We start from the raw sequence: 22,365 nt of genomic DNA on the forward strand, positions 1-22,365 counted from the left end.
CTCTATTCTATTATGACAGACCAGCTAGATCTACTGTCTCTATTATAATATGACAGACCAGCTAGATCTACTGTCTCATATTATGACAGAACAGCTAGATCTACTGTCTCTATTATAATATGACAGACCAGCTAGATCTACTGTCTCTATTATATTATGACAGACCAGGTAGATCTACTGTTTCTATTATAACATGAAAGAACAGCTCGATCTACTGTCTCTATTATTTTATGACAGATCAGCTAGATCTACTGTCTCTATCATATTATGACAGACCAGCTCGATCTACTGTCTCTATTATTTTATGACAGACCAGGTAGATCTACTGTCTCTGCTATATTATGACAGACCAGCTAGATCTACTGTCTCTATTATAATATGACAGACCAGCTAGATATACTGTCTCTATTATATTATGACAGACCAGCTAGATCTACTGTTTCTATTATAACATGAAAGACCAGCTCGATCTACTGTCTCTATTATTTTATGACAGATCAGCTAGATCTACTGTCTCTATCATATTATGACAGACCAGCTAGATCTACTGTCTCTATTATTTTATGACAGACCAGGTAGATCTACTGTCTCTGCTATATTATGACAGACCAGCTAGATATACTGTCTCTATTATATTTGACAGACCAGCTAGATATACTGTCTCTATTATATTATGACAGACCAGCTAGATCTACTGCCTCTATTATAATGTGACAGACCAGCTAGATCTACTGTCTCTATTATAATATGACAGACAAGCTAGATATACTGTCTCATATTATGACAGAACAGCTAGATCTACTGTCTCTGCTATATTATGACAGACCTGCTAGATCTACTGCCTCTATTATAATTTGACAGACTAGCTAGATATACTGTCTCTATTATATTATGACAGACCAGCTAGATCTACTGTCTCTATTATTTTATGACAGACCAGGTAGATCTACTGTCTCTTTTCTATTATCACAGACCAGCGAGATCTACTGTCTCTATTATAATATGACAGACCAGCAAAATCTACTGTCTCTATTAGATTATGACAGACCAGGTAGATCTACTGTCTCTATTATATTATGACAGACCAGCTAGATGTACTGTCTCTATTATAAAATGACAGACCATTTTGATCTACTGTCTCTACTATATTATGACAGACCAGCAAGATCTACTGTCTCTATTATAATATGAAAGACCAGCGAGATCTACTGTCTCATATTATGACAGAACAGCTAGATCTACTGTCTCTATTCTATTATGACAGACCAGCTAGATCTACTGTCTCTATTATAATATGACAGACCAGGTAGATCTACTGTCTCCATTATAATATGACAGACCAGCTCGATCTACTGTCTCTATTATAATATGACAGACCAGCTAGATCAACTGTCTGTATTATAATATGACAGACCAGCTAGACCTAATGTCTCTATTATAATGTGACAGACCAGCTAGATCTACTGTCTCTATTCTATTATGACAGACCAGCTCGATCTACTGTCTCTATTATTTTATGACAGACCAGGTAGATCTACTGTCTCTGCTATATTATGACAGACCAGCTAGATCTACTGTCTCTATTATAATATGACAGACCAGCTAGATATACTGTCTCTATTATATTATGACAGAACAGCTAGATCTACTGTTTCTATTATAACATGAAAGACCAGCTCGATCTACTGTCTCTATTATTTTATGACAGATCAGCTAGATCTACTGTCTCTATCATATTATGACAGACCAGCTAGATCTACTGTCTCTATTATTCTATGACAGACCAGCTAGATCTACTGTCTCTATTATATTATGACAGACCAGCTAGATCTACTGTCTCTATTATAATTTGACAGACCAGCTAGATATACTGTCTCTATTATATTATGACAGACCAGCTAGATCTACTGCCTCTATTATAATATGACAGACCAGCTAGATCTACTGTCTCTATTATAATATGACAGACAGCTAGATATACTGTCTCTATTATATTATGACAGAACAGCTAGATCTACTGTCTCTATTATATTATGACAGACCAGGTAGATCTACTGTTTCTATTATAACATGAAAGAACAGCTCAATCTACTGTCTCTATTATTTTATGACAGATCAGCTAGATCTACTGTCTCTGCTATATTATGACAGACCTGCTAGATCTACTGCCTCTATTATAATTTGACAGACTAGCTAGATATACTGTCTCTATTATATTATGACAGACCAGCTAGATCTACTGTCTCTATTATTTTATGACAGACCAGGTAGATCTACTGTCTCTTTTCTATTATCACAGACCAGCGAGATCTACTGTCTCTATTATAATATGACAGACCAGCAAAATCTACTGTCTCTATTAGATTATGACAGACCAGGTAGATCTACTGTCTCTATTATATTATGACAGACCAGCTAGATGTACTGTCTCTATTATAAAATGACAGACCATTTTGATCTACTGTCTCTACTATATTATGACAGACCAGCAAGATCTACTGTCTCTATTATAATATGAAAGACCAGCGAGATCTACTGTCTCATATTATGACAGAACAGCTAGATCTACTGTCTCTATTCTATTATGACAGACCAGCTAGATCTACTGTCTCTATTATAATATGACAGACCAGGTAGATCTACTGTCTCCATTATAATATGACAGACCAGCTCGATCTACTGTCTCTATTATAATATGACAGACCAGCTAGATCAACTGTCTGTATTATAATATGACAGACCAGCTAGACCTAATGTCTCTATTATAATGTGACAGACCAGCTAGATCTACTGTCTCTATTCTATTATGACAGACCAGCTAGATCTACTGTCTCTATTATAATATGACAGACCAGCTAGATATACTGTCTCTATTATTTTATGACAGATCAGCTAGATCTACTGTCTCTATCATATTATTACAGACCAGCTAGATCTACTGTCTCTATTATAATTTGACAGACCAGCTAGATATACTGTCTCTATTATATTATGACAGACCAGCTAGATCTACTGCCTCTATTATAATGTGACAGACCAGCTAGATCTACTGTCTCTATTATAATATGACAGACAAGCTAGATCTACTGTCTCTATTATATTATGACAGACCAGGTAGATCTACTGTTTCTATTATAACATGAAAGAACAGCTCAATCTACTGTCTCTATTATTTTATGACAGATCAGCTAGATCTACTGTCTCTGCTATATTATGACAGACCTGCTAGATCTACTGCCTCTATTATAATTTGACAGACCAGGTAGGTCTACTGTCTCTTTTCTATTATCACAGACCAGCGAGATCTACTGTCTCTATTATAATATGACAGACCAGCAAAATCTACTGTCTCTATTAGATTATGACAGACCAGGTAGATCTACTGTCTCTATTATATTATGACAGACCAGCTAGATGTACTGTCTCTATTATAAAATGACAGACCATTTTGATCTACTGTCTCTACTATATTATGACAGACCAGCAAGATCTACTGTCTCTATTATAATATGAAAGACCAGCGAGATCTACTGTCTCATATTATGACAGAACAGCTAGATCTACTGTCTCTATTCTATTATGACAGACCAGCTAGATCTACTGTCTCTATTATAATATGACAGACCAGGTAGATCTACTGTCTCCATTATAATATGACAGACCAGCTCGATCTACTGTCTCTATTATAATATGACAGACCAGCTAGATCAACTGTCTGTATTATAATATGACAGACCAGCTAGATCTACTGTCTCTATTCTATTATGACAGACCAGCTAGATCTACTGTCTCTATTATAATATGACAGACCAGCTAGATATACTGTCTCATATTATGACAGACCAGCTAGATCTACTGTCTCTATTATATTATGACAGACCAGGTAGATCTACTGTTTCTATTATAACATGAAAGAACAGCTCGATCTACTGTCTCTATTATTTTATGACAGATCAGCTAGATCTACTGTCTCTATCATATTATGACAGACCAGCTCGATCTACTGTCTCTATTATTTTATGACAGACCAGGTAGATCTACTGTCTCTGCTATATTATGACAGACCAGCTAGATCTACTGTCTCTATTATAATATGAAAGACCAGCGAGATCTACTGTCTCATATTATGACAGAACAGCTAGATCTACTGTCTCTATTCTATTATGACAGACCAGCTAGATCTACTGTCTCTATTATAATATGACAGACCAGGTAGATCTACTGTCTCCATTATAATATGACAGACCAGCTCGATCTACTGTCTCTATTATAATATGACAGACCAGCTAGATCAACTGTCTGTATTATAATATGACAGACCAGCTAGATCTACTGTCTCTATTCTATTATGACAGACCAGCTAGATCTACTGTCTCTATTATAATATGACAGACCAGCTAGATATACTGTCTCATATTATGACAGACCAGCTAGATCTACTGTCTCTATTATATTATGACAGACCAGGTAGATCTACTGTTTCTATTATAACATGAAAGAACAGCTCGATCTACTGTCTCTATTATTTTATGACAGATCAGCTAGATCTATTGTCTCTATCATATTATGACAGACCAGCTCGATCTACTGTCTCTATTATTTTATGACAGACCAGGTAGATCTACTGTCTCTGCTATATTATGACAGACCAGCTAGATCTACTGTCTCTATTATAATGTGACAGACCAGCTAGATATACTGTCTCTATTATATTATGACAGACCAGCTAGATCTACTGTTTCTATTATAACATGAAAGACCAGCTCGATCTACTGTCTCTATTATTTTATGACAGATCAGCTAGATCTACTGTCTCTATTATTTTATGACAGACCAGGTAGATCTACTGTCTCTGCTATATTATGACAGACCAGCTAGATCTACTGTCTCTATTATAATTTGACAGACCAGCTAGATATACTGTCTCTATTATTCTATGACAGACCAGGTAGATCTACTGTATCTATTATATTATGACAGACCAGGTAGATCTACTGTCTCTATTATAATATGAAAGACCAGCTAGATCTACTGTCTCATATTATGACATAACAGCTAGATCTACTGTCTCTATTATAATATGACAGACCATTTTGATCTACTGTCTCTATTATAATATGACAGACCAGCAAAATCTACTGTCTCTATTAGATTATGACAGACCAGGTAGATCTACTGTCTCTATTATATTATGACAGACCAGCTAGATGTACTGTCTCTATTATAAAATGACAGACCATTTTGATCTACTGTCTCTACTATATTATGACAGACCAGCAAGATCTACTGTCTCTATTATAATATGAAAGACCAGCGAGATCTACTGTCTCATATTATGACAGAACAGCTAGATCTACTGTCTCTATTCTATTATGACAGACCAGCTAGATCTACTGTCTCTATTATAATATGACAGACCAGGTAGATCTACTGTCTCCATTATAATATGACAGACCAGCTCGATCTACTGTCTCTATTATAATATGACAGACCAGCTAGATCAACTGTCTGTATTATAATATGACAGACCAGCTAGACCTAATGTCTCTATTATAATGTGACAGACCAGCTAGATCTACTGTCTCTATTCTATTATGACAGACCAGCTAGATCTACTGTCTCTATTATAATATGACAGACCAGCTAGATATACTGTCTCTATTATTTTATGACAGATCAGCTAGATCTACTGTCTCTATCATATTATTACAGACCAGCTAGATCTACTGTCTCTATTATAATTTGACAGACCAGCTAGATATACTGTCTCTATTATATTATGACAGACCAGCTAGATCTACTGCCTCTATTATAATGTGACAGACCAGCTAGATCTACTGTCTCTATTATAATATGACAGACAAGCTAGATCTACTGTCTCTATTATATTATGACAGACCAGGTAGATCTACTGTTTCTATTATAACATGAAAGAACAGCTCAATCTACTGTCTCTATTATTTTATGACAGATCAGCTAGATCTACTGTCTCTGCTATATTATGACAGACCTGCTAGATCTACTGCCTCTATTATAATTTGACAGACCAGGTAGATCTACTGTCTCTTTTCTATTATCACAGACCAGCGAGATCTACTGTCTCTATTATAATATGACAGACCAGCAAAATCTACTGTCTCTATTAGATTATGACAGACCAGGTAGATCTACTGTCTCTATTATATTATGACAGACCAGCTAGATGTACTGTCTCTATTATAAAATGACAGACCATTTTGATCTACTGTCTCTACTATATTATGACAGACCAGCAAGATCTACTGTCTCTATTATAATATGAAAGACCAGCGAGATCTACTGTCTCATATTATGACAGAACAGCTAGATCTACTGTCTCTATTCTATTATGACAGACCAGCTAGATCTACTGTCTCTATTATAATATGACAGACCAGGTAGATCTACTGTCTCCATTATAATATGACAGACCAGCTCGATCTACTGTCTCTATTATAATATGACAGACCAGCTAGATCAACTGTCTGTATTATAATATGACAGACCAGCTAGATCTACTGTCTCTATTCTATTATGACAGACCAGCTAGATCTACTGTCTCTATTATAATATGACAGACCAGCTAGATATACTGTCTCATATTATGACAGACCAGCTAGATCTACTGTCTCTATTATATTATGACAGACCAGGTAGATCTACTGTTTCTATTATAACATGAAAGAACAGCTAGATCTACTGTCTCTATTATTTTATGACAGATCAGCTAGATCTACTGTCTCTATCATATTATGACAGACCAGCTCGATCTACTGTCTCTATTATTTTATGACAGACCAGGTAGATCTACTGTCTCTGCTATATTATGACAGACCAGCTAGATCTACTGTCTCTATTATAATATGAAAGACCAGCGAGATCTACTGTCTCATATTATGACAGAACAGCTAGATCTACTGTCTCTATTCTATTATGACAGACCAGCTAGATCTACTGTCTCTATTATAATATGACAGACCAGGTAGATCTACTGTCTCCATTATAATATGACAGACCAGCTCGATCTACTGTCTCTATTATAATATGACAGACCAGCTAGATCAACTGTCTGTATTATAATATGACAGACCAGCTAGATCTACTGTCTCTATTCTATTATGACAGACCAGCTAGATCTACTGTCTCTATTATAATATGACAGACCAGCTAGATATACTGTCTCATATTATGACAGACCAGCTAGATCTACTGTCTCTATTATATTATGACAGACCAGGTAGATCTACTGTTTCTATTATAACATGAAAGAACAGCTTGATCTACTGTCTCTATTATTTTATGACAGATCAGCTAGATCTATTGTCTCTATCATATTATGACAGACCAGCTAGATCTACTGTCTCTATTATTTTATGACAGACCAGGTAGATCTACTGTCTCTGCTATATTATGACAGACCAGCTAGATCTACTGTCTCTATTATAATGTGACAGACCAGCTAGATATACTGTCTCTATTATATTATGACAGACCAGCTAGATCTACTGTTTCTATTATAACATGAAAGACCAGCTCGATCTACTGTCTCTATTATTTTATGACAGATCAGCTAGATCTACTGTCTCTATCATATTATGACAGACCAGCTAGATCTACTGTCTCTATTATTTTATGACAGACCAGGTAGATCTACTGTCTCTGCTATATTATGACAGACCAGCTAGATCTACTGTCTCTATTATAATTTGACAGACCAGCTAGATATACTGTCTCTATTATTCTATGACAGACCAGGTAGATCTACTGTATCTATTATATTATGACAGACCAGGTAGATCTACTGTCTCTATTATAATATGAAAGACCAGCTAGATCTACTGTCTCATATTATGACATAACAGCTAGATCTACTGTCTCTATTATAATATGACAGACCATTTTGATCTACTGTCTCTACTATATTATGACAGACCAGCAACATCTACTGTCTCTATTATAATATGAAAGACCAGCGAGATCTACTGTCTCATATTATGACAGAACAGCTAGATCTACTGTCTCTATTCTATTATGACAGACCAGCTAGATGTACTGTCTCTATTATAATATGACAGACCAGCTAGATCTACTGTCTCTATTATAATATGACAGACCAGGTAGATCTACTGTCTCCATTATAATATGACAGACCAGCTCGATCTACTGTCTCTATTATAATATGACAGACCAGCTAGATCAACTGTCTGTATTATAATATGACAGACCAGCTAGATCTAAATTCTCTATTATAATGTGACAGACCAGCTAGATCTACTGTCTCTATTCTATTATGACAGACCAGCTAGATCTACTGTCTCTATTATTTTATGACAGACCAGGTAGATCTACTGTCTCTGCTATATTATGACAGACCAGCTAGATCTACTGTCTCTATTATAATGTGACAGACCAGCTAGATATACTGTCTCTATTATATTATGACAGACCAGCTCGATCTACTGTATCTATTATAATGTGGCAGACCAGCTAGATCTACTATCTCTATTCTATTATGACAGACCAGCTAGATCTACTGTCCCCATTATAATATGACAGACCAGCTAGATCTACTGTCTCTATTATAATATGACAGACCAGCTAGATATACTGTCTCATATTATGACAGAACAGCTAGATCTACTGTCTCTATTATAATATGACAGACCAGCTAGATCTACTGTCTCTATTATATTATGACAGACCAGGTAGATCTACTGTTTCTATTATAACATGAAAGAACAGCTCGATCTACTGTCTCTATTATATTATGACAGATCAGCTAGATCTACTGTCTCTATCATATTATGACAGACCAGCTAGATCTACTGTCTCTATTATTTTATGACAGACCAGCTAGATCTACTGTCTCTATTATAATGTGACAGACCAGCTAGATCTACTGTCTCTATTATAATATGACAGACAAGCTAGATATACTGTCTCATATTATGACAGAACAGCTAGATCTACTGTTTCTGTTATAACATGAAAGACCAGCTCGATCTACTGTCATTATTATTTTATGACAGATCAGCTAGATCTACTGTCTCTATCATATTATGACAGACCAGCTAGATCTACTGTCTCTATTATAATTTGACAGACCAGCTAGATATACTGTCTCTATTATTCTATGACAGACCAGGTAGATCTACTGTCTCTATTATATTATGACAGACCAGCTAGATCTACTGTCTCTATCATATTATGACAGACCAGCTAGATCTACTGTCTCTATTATTTTATGACAGACCAGGTAGATCTACTGTCTCTTTTCTATTATCACAGACCAGCGAGATCTACTGTCTCTATTATAATATGACAGACCAGCAAAATCTACTGCCTCTATTAGATTATGACAGACCAGGTAGATCTACTGTCTCTATTATATTATGACAGACCAGCTAGATGTACTGTCTCTATTATAAAATGACAGACCATTTTGATCTACTGTCTCTACTATATTATGACAGACCAGCAAGATCTACTGTCTCATATTATGACAGAACAGCTAGATCTACTGTCTCTATTCTATTATGACAGACCAGCTAGATCTACTGTCTCTATTATAATATGACAGACCAGGTAGATCTACTGTCTCCATTATAATATGACAGACCAGCTCGATCTACTGTCTCTATTATAATATGACAGACCAGCTAGATCAACTGTCTGTATTATAATATGACAGACCAGCTAGATCTACTGTCTCTATTATAATATGACAGACCAGCTAGATATACTGTCTCATATTATGACAGACCAGCTAGATCTACTGTCTCTATTATATTATGACAGACCAGGTAGATCTACTGTTTCTATTATAACATGAAAGAACAGCTCGATCTACTGTCTCTATTATTTTATGACAGATCAGCTAGATCTACTGTCTCTATCATATTATGACAGACCAGCTCGATCTACTGTCTCTATTATTTTATGACAGACCAGGTAGATCTACTGTCTCTGCTATATTATGACAGACCAGCTAGATCTACTGTCTCTATTATAATGTGACAGACCAGCTAGATATACTGTCTCTATTATATTATGACAGACCAGCTCGATCTACTGTATCTATTATAATGTGACAGACCAGCTATATCTACTATCTCTATTCTATTATGACAGACCAGCTAGATCTACTGTCCCCATTATAATATGACAGACCAGCTAGATCTACTGTCTCTATTATATTATGACAGACCAGCTAGATGTACTGTCTCTATTATAAAATGACAGACCAGCTAGATGTACTGTCTCTATTATAAAATGACAGACCAGCTAGATCTACTGTCTCTATTATAATGTGACAGACCAGCTAGATCTACTGTCTCTATTATAATATGACAGACAAGCTAGATATACTGTCTCATATTATGACAGAACAGCTAGATCTACTGTCTCTATTATATTATGACAGACCAGCTAGATCTACTGTCTCTATTATTTTATGACAGACCAGGTAGATCTACTGTCTCTGCTATATTATGACAGACCAGCTAGATCTACTGTCTCTTTTATAATGTGACAGACCAGCTAGATATACTGTCTCTATTATATTATGACAGACCAGCTAGATCTACTGTTTCTGTTATAACATGAAAGACCAGCTCAATCTACTGTCATTATTATTTTATGACAGATCAGCTAGATCTACTGTCTCTATCATATTATGACAGACCAGCTAGATCTACTGTCTCTATCATATTATGACAGACCAGCTAGATCTACTGTCTCTATTATTTTATGACAGACCAGGTAGATCTACTGTCTCTGCTATATTATGACAGACCAGCTAGATCTACTGTCTCTATTATAATTTGACAGACCAGCTAGATCTACTGTCTCTATTATTTTATGACAGACCAGGTAGATCTACTGTCTCTATTATAATATGACAGACAAGCTAGATATACTGTCTCATATTATGACAGAACAGCTAGATCTACTGTCTCTATTATATTATGACAGACCAGGTAGATCTACTGTTTCTATTATAACATGAAAGAACAGCTCAATCTACTGTCTCTATTATTTTATGACAGATCAGCTAGATCTACTGTCTCTGCTATATTATGACAGACCTGCTAGATCTACTGCCTCTATTATAATTTGACTGACTAGCTAGATATACTGTCTCTATTATTTTATGACAGACCAGGTAGATCTACTGTCTCTTTTCTATTATCACAGACCAGCGAGATCTACTGTCTCTATTATAATATGACAGACCAGCAAAATCTACTGTCTCTATTAGATTATGACAGACCAGGTAGATCTACTGTCTCTATTATATTATGACAGACCAGCTAGATGTACTGTCTCTATTATAAAATGACAGACCATTTTGATCTACTGTCTCTACTATATTATGACAGACCAGCAAGATCTACTGTCTCTATTATAATATGAAAGACCAGCGAGATCTACTGTCTCATATTATGACAGAACAGCTAGATCTACTGTCTCTATTCTATTATGACAGACCAGCTAGATCTACTGTCTCTATTATAATATGACAGACCAGGTAGATCTACTGTCTCCATTATAATATGACAGACCAGCTAGATCTACTGTCTCTATTATAATATGACAGACCAGCTAGATCAACTGTCTGTATTATAATATGACAGACCAGCTAGACCTAATGTCTCTATTATAATGTGACAGACCAGCTAGATCTACTGTCTCTATTCTATTATGACAGACCAGCTAGATCTACTGTCTCTATTATAATATGACAGACCAGCTAGATATACTGTCTCATATTATGACAGACCAGCTAGATCTACTGTCTCTATTATATTATGACAGACCAGGTAGATCTACTGTTTCTATTATAACATGAAAGAACAGCTCGATCTACTGTCTCTATTATTTTATGACAGATCAGCTAGATCTACTGTCTCTGCTATATTATGACAGACCAGCTAGATCTACTGTCTCTATTATAATGTGACAGACAAGCTAGATATACTGTCTCTATTATATTATGACAGACCAGCTAGATCTACTGTTTCTATTATAACATGAAATACCAGTTCGATCTACTGTCTCTATTATTTTATGACAGATCAGCTAGATCTACTGTCTCTATCATATTATGACAGACCAGCTAGATCTACTGTCTCTATTATTTTATGACAGACCAGGTAGATCTACTGTCTCTGCTATATTATGACAGACCAGCTAGATCTACTGTCTCTATTATTTTATGACAGACCAGCTAGATCTACTGTCTCTATTATAATGTGACAGACCAGCTAGATCTACTGTCTCTATTATAATATGACAGACCAGCTAGATCTACTGTCTCTATTATATTATGACAGACCAGCTAGATCTACTGTCTCTATCATTTTATGACAGACCAGGTAGATCTACTGTCTCTGCTATATTATGACAGACCAGCTAGATCTACTGTCTCTATTATAATTTGACAGACCAGCTAGATATACTGTCTCTATTATTCTATGACAGACCAGGTAGATCTACTGTATCTATTATATTATGACAGACCAGGTAGATCTACTGTCTCTATTATAATATGACAGACAAGCTAGATATACTGTCTCATATTATGACAGAACAGCTAGATCTACTGTCTCTATTATATTATGACAGACCAGGTAGATCTACTGTTTCTATTATAACATGAAAGAACAGCTCAATCTAATGTCTCTATTATTTTATGACAGATCAGCTAGATCTACTGTCTCTGCTATATTATGACAGACCTGCTAGATCTACTGCCTCTATTATAATTTGACAGACTAGCTAGATATACTGTCTCTATTATATTATGACAGACCAGCTAGATCTACTGTCTCTATCATATTATGACAGACCAGCTAGATCTACTGTCTCTATTATTTTATGACAGACCAGGTAGATCTACTGTCTCTTTTCTATTATCACAGACCAGCGAGATCTACTGTCTCTATTATAATATGACAGACCAGCAAAATCTACTGTCTCTATTAGATTATGACAGACCAGGTAGATCTACTGTCTCTATTATATTATGACAGACCAGCTAGATGTACTGTCTCTATTATAAAATGACAGACCATTTTGATCTACTGTCTCTACTATATTATGACAGACCAGCAAGATCTACTGTCTCTATTATAATATGAAAGACCAGCGAGATCTACTGTCTCATATTATGACAGAACAGCTAGATCTACTGTCTCTATTCTATTATGACAGACCAGCTAGATCTACTGTCTCTATTATAATATGACAGACCAGGTAGATCTACTGTCTCCATTATAATATGACAGACCAGCTCGATCTACTGTCTCTATTATAATATGACAGACCAGCTAGATCAACTGTCTGTATTATAATATGACAGACCAGCTAGACCTAATGTCTCTATTATAATGTGACAGACCAGCTAGATCTACTGTCTCTATTCTATTATGACAGACCAGCTAGATCTACTGTCTCTATTATAATATGACAGACCAGCTAGATATACTGTCTCATATTATGACAGACCAGCTAGATCTACTGTCTCTATTATATTATGACAGACCAGGTAGATCTACTGTTTCTATTATAACATGAAAGAACAGCTCGATCTACTGTCTCTATTATTTTATGACAGATCAGCTAGATCTACTGTCTCTATCATATTATGACAGACCAGCTCGATCTACTGTCTCTATTATTTTATGACAGACCAGGTAGATCTACTGTCTCTGCTATATTATGACAGACCAGCTAGATCTACTGTCTCTATTATAATGTGACAGACCAGCTAGATATACTGTCTCTATTATATTATGACAGACCAGCTAGATCTACTGTTTCTATTATAACATGAAAGACCAGTTCGATCTACTGTCTCTATTATTTTATGACAGATCAGCTAGATCTACTGTCTCTATCATATTATGACAGACCAGCTAGATCTACTGTCTCTATTATTTTATGACAGACCAGGTAGATCTACTGTCTCTATTATAATTTGACAGACCAGCTAGATATACTGTCTCTATTATTCTATGACAGACCAGGTAGATCTACTGTATCTATTATATTATGACAGATCAGGTAGATCTACTGTCTCTATTATAATATGAAAGACCAGCTAGATCTACTGTTTCTATTATAACATGAAAGACCAGTTCGATCTACTGTCTCTATTATTTTATGACAGATCAGCTAGATCTACTGTCTCTATCATATTATGACAGACCAGCTAGATCTACTGTCTCTATTATTTTATGACAGACCAGGTAGATCTACTGTCTCTATTATAATTTGAAAGACCAGCTAGATATACTGTCTCTATTATTCTATGACAGACCAGGTAGATCTACTGTATCTATTATATTATGACAGACCAGGTAGATCTACTGTCTCTATTATATTATGACAGACCAGCTAGATGTACTGTCTCTATTATAAAATGACAGACCATTTTGATCTACTGTCTCTACTATATTATGACAGACCAGCAACATCTACTGTCTCTATTATTTTATGACAGACCAGCTAGATCTACTGTCTATATTATAATATGACAGACAAGTTAGATATACTGTCTCATATTATGACAGAACAGCTAGATCTACTGTCTCTATTATATTATGACAGACCAGCTAGATCTACTGTCTCTATTATTTTATGACAGACCAGGTAGATCTACTGTCTCTGCTATATTATGACAGACCAGCTAGATCTACTGTTTCTGTTATAACATGAAAGACCAGCTCGATCTACTGTCTTTATTATTTCATGACAGATCAGCTAGATCTACTGTCTCTATCATATTATGACAGACCAGCTAGATCTACTGTCTCTATTATTTTATGACAGACCAGGTAGATCTACTGTCTCTGCTATATTATGACAGACCAGCTAGATCTACTGTCTCTATTATAATTTGACAGACCAGCTAGATATACTGTCTCTATTATTCTATGACAGACCAGGTAGATCTACTGTATCTATTATATTATGACAGACCAGGTAGATCTACTGTCTCTATTATAATATGAAAGACCAGCAAGATCTACTGTCTCTCATATTATGACAGAACAGCTAGATCTACTGTCCCCATTATAATATGACAGACCAGCTAGATCTACTGTCTCTATTATAATATGACAGACCAGCTAGATATACTGTCTCATATTATGACAGATCAGCTAGATCTACTGTCTCTATCATATTATGACAGACCAGCTCGATCTACTGTCTCTATTATTTTATGACAGACCAGGTAGATCTACTGTCTCCATTATAATATGACAGACCAGCTCAATCTACTGTCTCTATTATAATATGACAGACCAGCTAGATCAACTGTCTGTATTATAATATGACAGACCAGCTAGACCTAATGTCTCTATTATAATGTGACAGACCAGCTAGATCTACTGTCTCTATTCTATTATGACAGACCAGCTAGATCTACTGTCTTTATTATACTATGACAGACCAGCTAGATATACTGTCTCATATTATGACAGAACAGCTAGATCTACTGTCTCTATTATAATATGACAGACCAGCTAGATCTACTGTCTCTATTATATTATGACAGACCAGGTAAATCTACTGTCTCTATTATTTTATGACAGACCAGGTAGATCTACTGTCTCTGCTATATTATGACAGACCAGCTAGATCTACTGTCTCTTTTATAATGTGACAGACCAGCTAGATATACTGTCTCTATTATATTATGACAGACCAGCTAGATCTACTGTTTCTGTTATAACATGAAAGACCAGCTCGATCTACTGTCATTATTATTTTATGACAGATCAGCTAGATCTACTGTCTCTATCATATTATGACAGACCAGCTAGATCTACTGTCTCTATTATTTTATGACAGACCAGGTAGATCTACTGTCTCTGCTATATTATGACAGACCAGCTAGATCTACTGTCTCTATTATAATTTGACAGACCAGCTAGATATACTGTCTCTATTATTCTATGACAGACCAGGTAGATCTACTGTATCTATTATATTATGACAGACCAGGTAGATCTACTGTCTCTATTATAATATGAAAGACCAGCTATATCTACTGTCTCATATTATGACAGAACAGCTAGATCTACTGTCTCCATTATAATATGACAGACCAGTTCAATCTACTGTCTCTATTCTATTATGACAGACCAGCTAGATCTACTGTCCCCATTATAATATGACAGACCAGCTAGATCTACTGTCTCTATTATAATATGACAGACCAGCTAGATATACTGTCTCATATTATGACAGATCAGCTAGATCTACTGTCTCTATCATATTATGACAGACCAGCTCGATCTACTGTCTCTATTATTTTATGACAGACCAGGTAGATCTACTGTCTCCATTATAATATGACAGACCAGCTCAATCTACTGTCTCTATTATAATATGACAGACCAGCTAGATCAACTGTCTCTATCATATTATGACAGACCAGCTCGATCTACTGTCTCTATTATTTTATGACAGACCAGGTAGATCTACTGTCTCCATTATAATATGACAGACCAGCTCAATTTACTGTCTCTATTATAATATGACAGACCAGCTAGATCAACTGTCTGTATTATAATATGACAGACCAGCAAAATCTACTGTCTCTATTAGATTATGACAGACCAGGTAGATCTACTGTCTCTATTATATTATGACAGACCAGCTCGATCTACTGTCTCTATTATTTTATGACAGACCAGGTAGATCTACTTTCTCTGCTATATTATGACAGACCAGCTAGATCTACTGTCTTTATTATAATGTGACAGACCAGCTAGATATACTGTCTCTATTATATTATGACAGACCAGCTAGATCTACTGTTTCTATTATAACATGAAAGACCAGCTCGATCTACTGTCTCTATTATTTTATGACAGATCAGCTAGATCTACTGTCTCTATTATAATTTGACAGACCAGCTAGATATACTGTCTCTATTCTATTATGACAGACCAGCTAGATCTACTGTGTCCATTATAATATGATAGACCAGCTAGATCTACTGTCTCTATTATTTTATGACAGACCAGCTGGATCTACTGTCTCTATTATAATATGACAGACCAGCGAGATCAACTGTCTGTATTATAATATGACAGACCAGCTCGATCTACTGTCTCTATTATAATATGACAGACCAGCAAAATCTACTGTCTCTATTATATTATGACAGACCAGCTAGATGTACTGTCTCTATTATAAAATGACAGACCATTTTGATCTACTGTCTCTACTATAATATGACAGACCAGCAAGATCTACTGTCTCTATTATAATATGAAAGACCAGCGAGATCTACTGTCTCATATTATGACAGAACAGCTAGATCTACTGTCTCTATTATTTTATGACAGACGAGCTAGATCTACTGTCTCTATTATAATATGACAGACCAGCTAGATCAACTGTCTCTATCATATTATGACAGACCAGCTCGATCTACTGTCTCTATTATTTTATGACAGACCAGGTAGATCTACTGTCTCCATTATAATATGACAGACCAGCTCAATCTACTGTCTCTATTATAATATGACAGACCAGCTAGATCAACTGTCTGTATTATAATATGACAGACCAGCAAAATCTACTGTCTCTATTAGATTATGACAGACCAGGTAGATCTACTGTCTCTATTATATTATGACAGACCAGCTCGATCTACTGTCTCTGCTATATTATGACAGACCAGCTAGATCTACTATCTTTATTATAATGTGACAGACCAGCTAGATATACTGTCTCTATTATATTATGACAGACCAGCTAGATCTACTGTTTCTATTATAACATGAAAGACCAGCTCGATCTACTGTCTCTATTATTTTATGACAGATCAGCTAGATCTACTGTCTCTATCATATCATGACAGACCAGCTAGATCTACTGTCTCTATTATTTTATGACAGACCAGGTAGATCTACTGTCTCTGCTATATTATGACAGACCAGCTAGATCTACTGTCTCTATTATAATTTGACAGACCAGCTAGATATACTGTCTCTATTATTTTATGACAGACCAGGTAGATCTACTGTCTCCATTATAATATGACAGACCAGCTCAATCTACTGTCTCTATTATAATATGACAGACCAGCTAGATCAACTGTCTGTATTATAATATGACAGACCAGCTAGACCTAATGTCTCTATTATAATGTGACAGACCAGCTAGATCTACTGTCTCTATTCTATTATGACAGACCAGCTAGATCTACTGTCTTTATTATACTATGACAGACCAGCTAGATATACTGTCTCATATTATGACAGAACAGCTAGATCTACTGTCTCTATTATAATATGACAGACCAGCTAGATCTACTGTCTCTATTATATTATGACAGACCAGGTAAATCTACTGTCTCTATTATTTTATGACAGACCAGGTAGATCTACTGTCTCTGCTATATTATGACAGACCAGCTAGATCTACTGTCTCTTTTATAATGTGACAGACCAGCTAGATATACTGTCTCTATTATATTATGACAGACCAGCTAGATCTACTGTTTCTGTTATAACATGAAAGACCAGCTCGATCTACTGTCATTATTATTTTATGACAGACCAGGTAGATCTACTGTCTCTATCATATTATGACAGACCAGCTAGATCTACTGTCTCTATTATTTTATGACAGACCAGGTAGATCTACTGTCTCTGCTATATTATGACAGACCAGCTAGATCTACTGTCTCTATTATAATTTGACAGACCAGCTAGATATACTGTCTCTATTATTCTATGACAGACCAGGTAGATCTACTGTATCTATTATATTATGACAGACCAGGTAGATCTACTGTCTCTATTATAATATGAAAGACCAGCTATATCTACTGTCTCATATTATGACAGAACAGCTAGATCTACTGTCTCCATTATAATATGACAGACCAGTTCGATCTACTGTCTCTATTCTATTATGACAGACCAGCTAGATCTACTGTCCCCATTATAATATGACAGACCAGCTAGATCTACTGTCTCTATTATAATATGACAGACCAGCTAGATATACTGTCTCATATTATGACAGATCAGCTAGATCTACTGTCTCTATCATATTATGACAGACCAGCTCGATCTACTGTCTCTATTATTTTATGACAGACCAGGTAGATCTACTGTCTCCATTATAATATGACAGACCAGCTCAATCTACTGTCTCTATTATAATATGACAGACCAGCTAGATCAACTGTCTCTATCATATTATGACAGACCAGCTCGATCTACTGTCTCTATTATTTTATGACAGACCAGGTAGATCTACTGTCTCCATTATAATATGACAGACCAGCTCAATCTACTGTCTCTATTATAATATGACAGACCAGCTAGATCAACTGTCTGTATTATAATATGACAGACCAGCAAAATCTACTGTCTCTATTAGATTATGACAGACCAGGTAGATCTACTGTCTCTATTATATTATGACAGACCAGCTCGATCTACTGTCTCTATTATTTTATGACAGACCAGGTAGATCTACTTTCTCTGCTATATTATGACAGACCAGCTAGATCTACTGTCTTTATTATAATGTGACAGACCAGCTAGATATACTGTCTCTATTATATTATGACAGACCAGCTAGATCTACTGTTTCTATTATAACATGAAAGACCAGCTCGATCTACTGTCTCTATTATTTTATGACAGATCAGCTAGATCTACTGTCTCTATTATAATTTGACAGACCAGCTAGATATACTGTCTCTATTCTATTATGACAGACCAGCTAGATCTACTGTGTCCATTATAATATGATAGACCAGCTAGATCTACTGTCTCTATTATTTTATGACAGACCAGCTGGATCTACTGTCTCTATTATAATATGACAGACCAGCGAGATCAACTGTCTGTATTATAATATGACAGACCAGCTCGATCTACTGTCTCTATTATAATATGACAGACCAGCAAAATCTACTGTCTCTATTATATTATGACAGACCAGCTAGATGTACTGTCTCTATTATAAAATGACAGACCATTTTGATCTACTGTCTCTACTATAATATGACAGACCAGCAAGATCTACTGTCTCTATTATAATATGAAAGACCAGCGAGATCTACTGTCTCATATTATGACAGAACAGCTAGATCTACTGTCTCTATTATTTTATGACAGACGAGCTAGATCTACTGTCTCTATTATAATATGACAGACCAGCTAGATCAACTGTCTCTATCATATTATGACAGACCAGCTCGATCTACTGTCTCTATTATTTTATGACAGACCAGGTAGATCTACTGTCTCCATTATAATATGACAGACCAGCTCAATCTACTGTCTCTATTATAATATGACAGACCAGCTAGATCTACTGTCTGTATTATAATATGACAGACCAGCAAAATCTACTGTCTCTATTAGATTATGACAGACCAGGTAGATCTACTGTCTCTATTATATTATGACAGACCAGCTCGATCTACTGTCTCTGCTATATTATGACAGACCAGCTAGATCTACTATCTTTATTATAATGTGACAGACCAGCTAGATATACTGTCTCTATTATATTATGACAGACCAGCTAGATCTACTGTTTCTATTATAACATGAAAGACCAGCTCGATCTACTGTCTCTATTATTTTATGACAGATCAGCTAGATCTACTGTCTCTATCATATCATGACAGACCAGCTAGATCTACTGTCTCTATTATTTTATGACAGACCAGGTAGATCTACTGTCTCTGCTATATTATGACAGACCAGCTAGATCTACTGTCTCTATTATAATTTGACAGACCAGCTAGATATACTGTCTCTATACTATTATGACAGACCAGCTAGATCTACTGTGTCCATTATAATATGATAGACCAGCTAGATCTACTGTCTCTATTATTTTATGACAGACCAGCTGGATCTACTGTCTCTATTATAATATGACAGACCAGCTCGATCTACTGTCTCTATTATAATATGACAGACCAGCAAAATCTACTGTCTCTATTAGATTATGACAGACCAGGTAGATCTACTGTCTCTATTATATTATGACAGACCAGCTAGATGTACTGTCTCTATTATAAAATGACAGACCATTTTGATCTACTGTCTCTACTATAATATGACAGACCAGCAAGATCTACTGTCTCTATTATAATATGAAAGACCAGCGAGATCTACTGTCTCATATTATGATAGAACAGCTAGATCTACTGTCTCTATTATTTTATGACAGACGAGCTAGATCTACTGTCTCTATTATAATATGACAGACCAGCTAGATCTAATGTCTTTATTATAATGTGACAGACCAGCTAGATCTACTATCTCTATTCTATTATGACAGACCAGCTAGATCTACTGTCCCCATTATAATATGGCAGACCAGCTAGATCTACTGTCTCTATTATAATATGACAGACCTGCTAGATCTACTGTCTCTATTATATTATGACAGACCAGGTAGATCTACTGTTTCTATTATAACATGAAAGAACAGCTCGATCTACTGTCTCTATTATTTTATGACAGACCAGGTAGATCTACTGTCTCTGCTATATTATGACAGACCAGCTAGATCTACTGTCTCTATTATAATTTGACAGACCAGCTAGATATACTGTCTCTATTATATTATGACAGACCAGCTAGATCTACTGCCTCTATTATAATATGACAGACCAGCTAGATCTACTGTCTCCATTATAATATGACAGACCAGCTAGATCTACTGTCTCTATTATATTATGACAGACCAGCGACATCTACTGTCTGTATTATAATATGACAGACCAGCTAGATCTACAGTCTCTATTATATTATGACAGACCAGCTAGATCTACTGTCTCCATTATAATATGACAGACCAGCTAGATCTACTGTCTCTATTAGATTATGACAGACCAGGTAGATCTACTGTCTCTATTCTATTATGAAAGACCAGCGAGATCTACTGTCTCTATTCTATTATGACAGACCAGCTAGATCTACTGTCCCCATTATAATATGACAGACCAGCTATATCTACTGTCTCTATTATAATATGACAGACCAGCTAGATATACTGTCTCATATTATGACAGAACAGCTAGATCTACTGTCTCTATTATAATATGACAGACCAGCTAGATCTACTGTCTCTATTATAATATGACAGACCAGCTAGATATACTGTCTCATATTATGACAGAACAGCTAGATCTACTGTCTCTATTATTTTATGTCAGATCAGCTCGATCTACTGTCTCTATCATATTATGACAGACCAGCTCGATCTACTGTCTCTATTATTTTATGACAGACCAGGTAGATCTACTGTCTCTGCTATATTATGACAGACCAGCTAGATCTA

This window comes from Oncorhynchus keta, unplaced genomic scaffold, assembly GCF_023373465.1.
Source record: "Oncorhynchus keta strain PuntledgeMale-10-30-2019 unplaced genomic scaffold, Oket_V2 Un_contig_1319_pilon_pilon, whole genome shotgun sequence".
Lineage (NCBI taxonomy): Eukaryota > Metazoa > Chordata > Actinopteri > Salmoniformes > Salmonidae > Oncorhynchus > Oncorhynchus keta.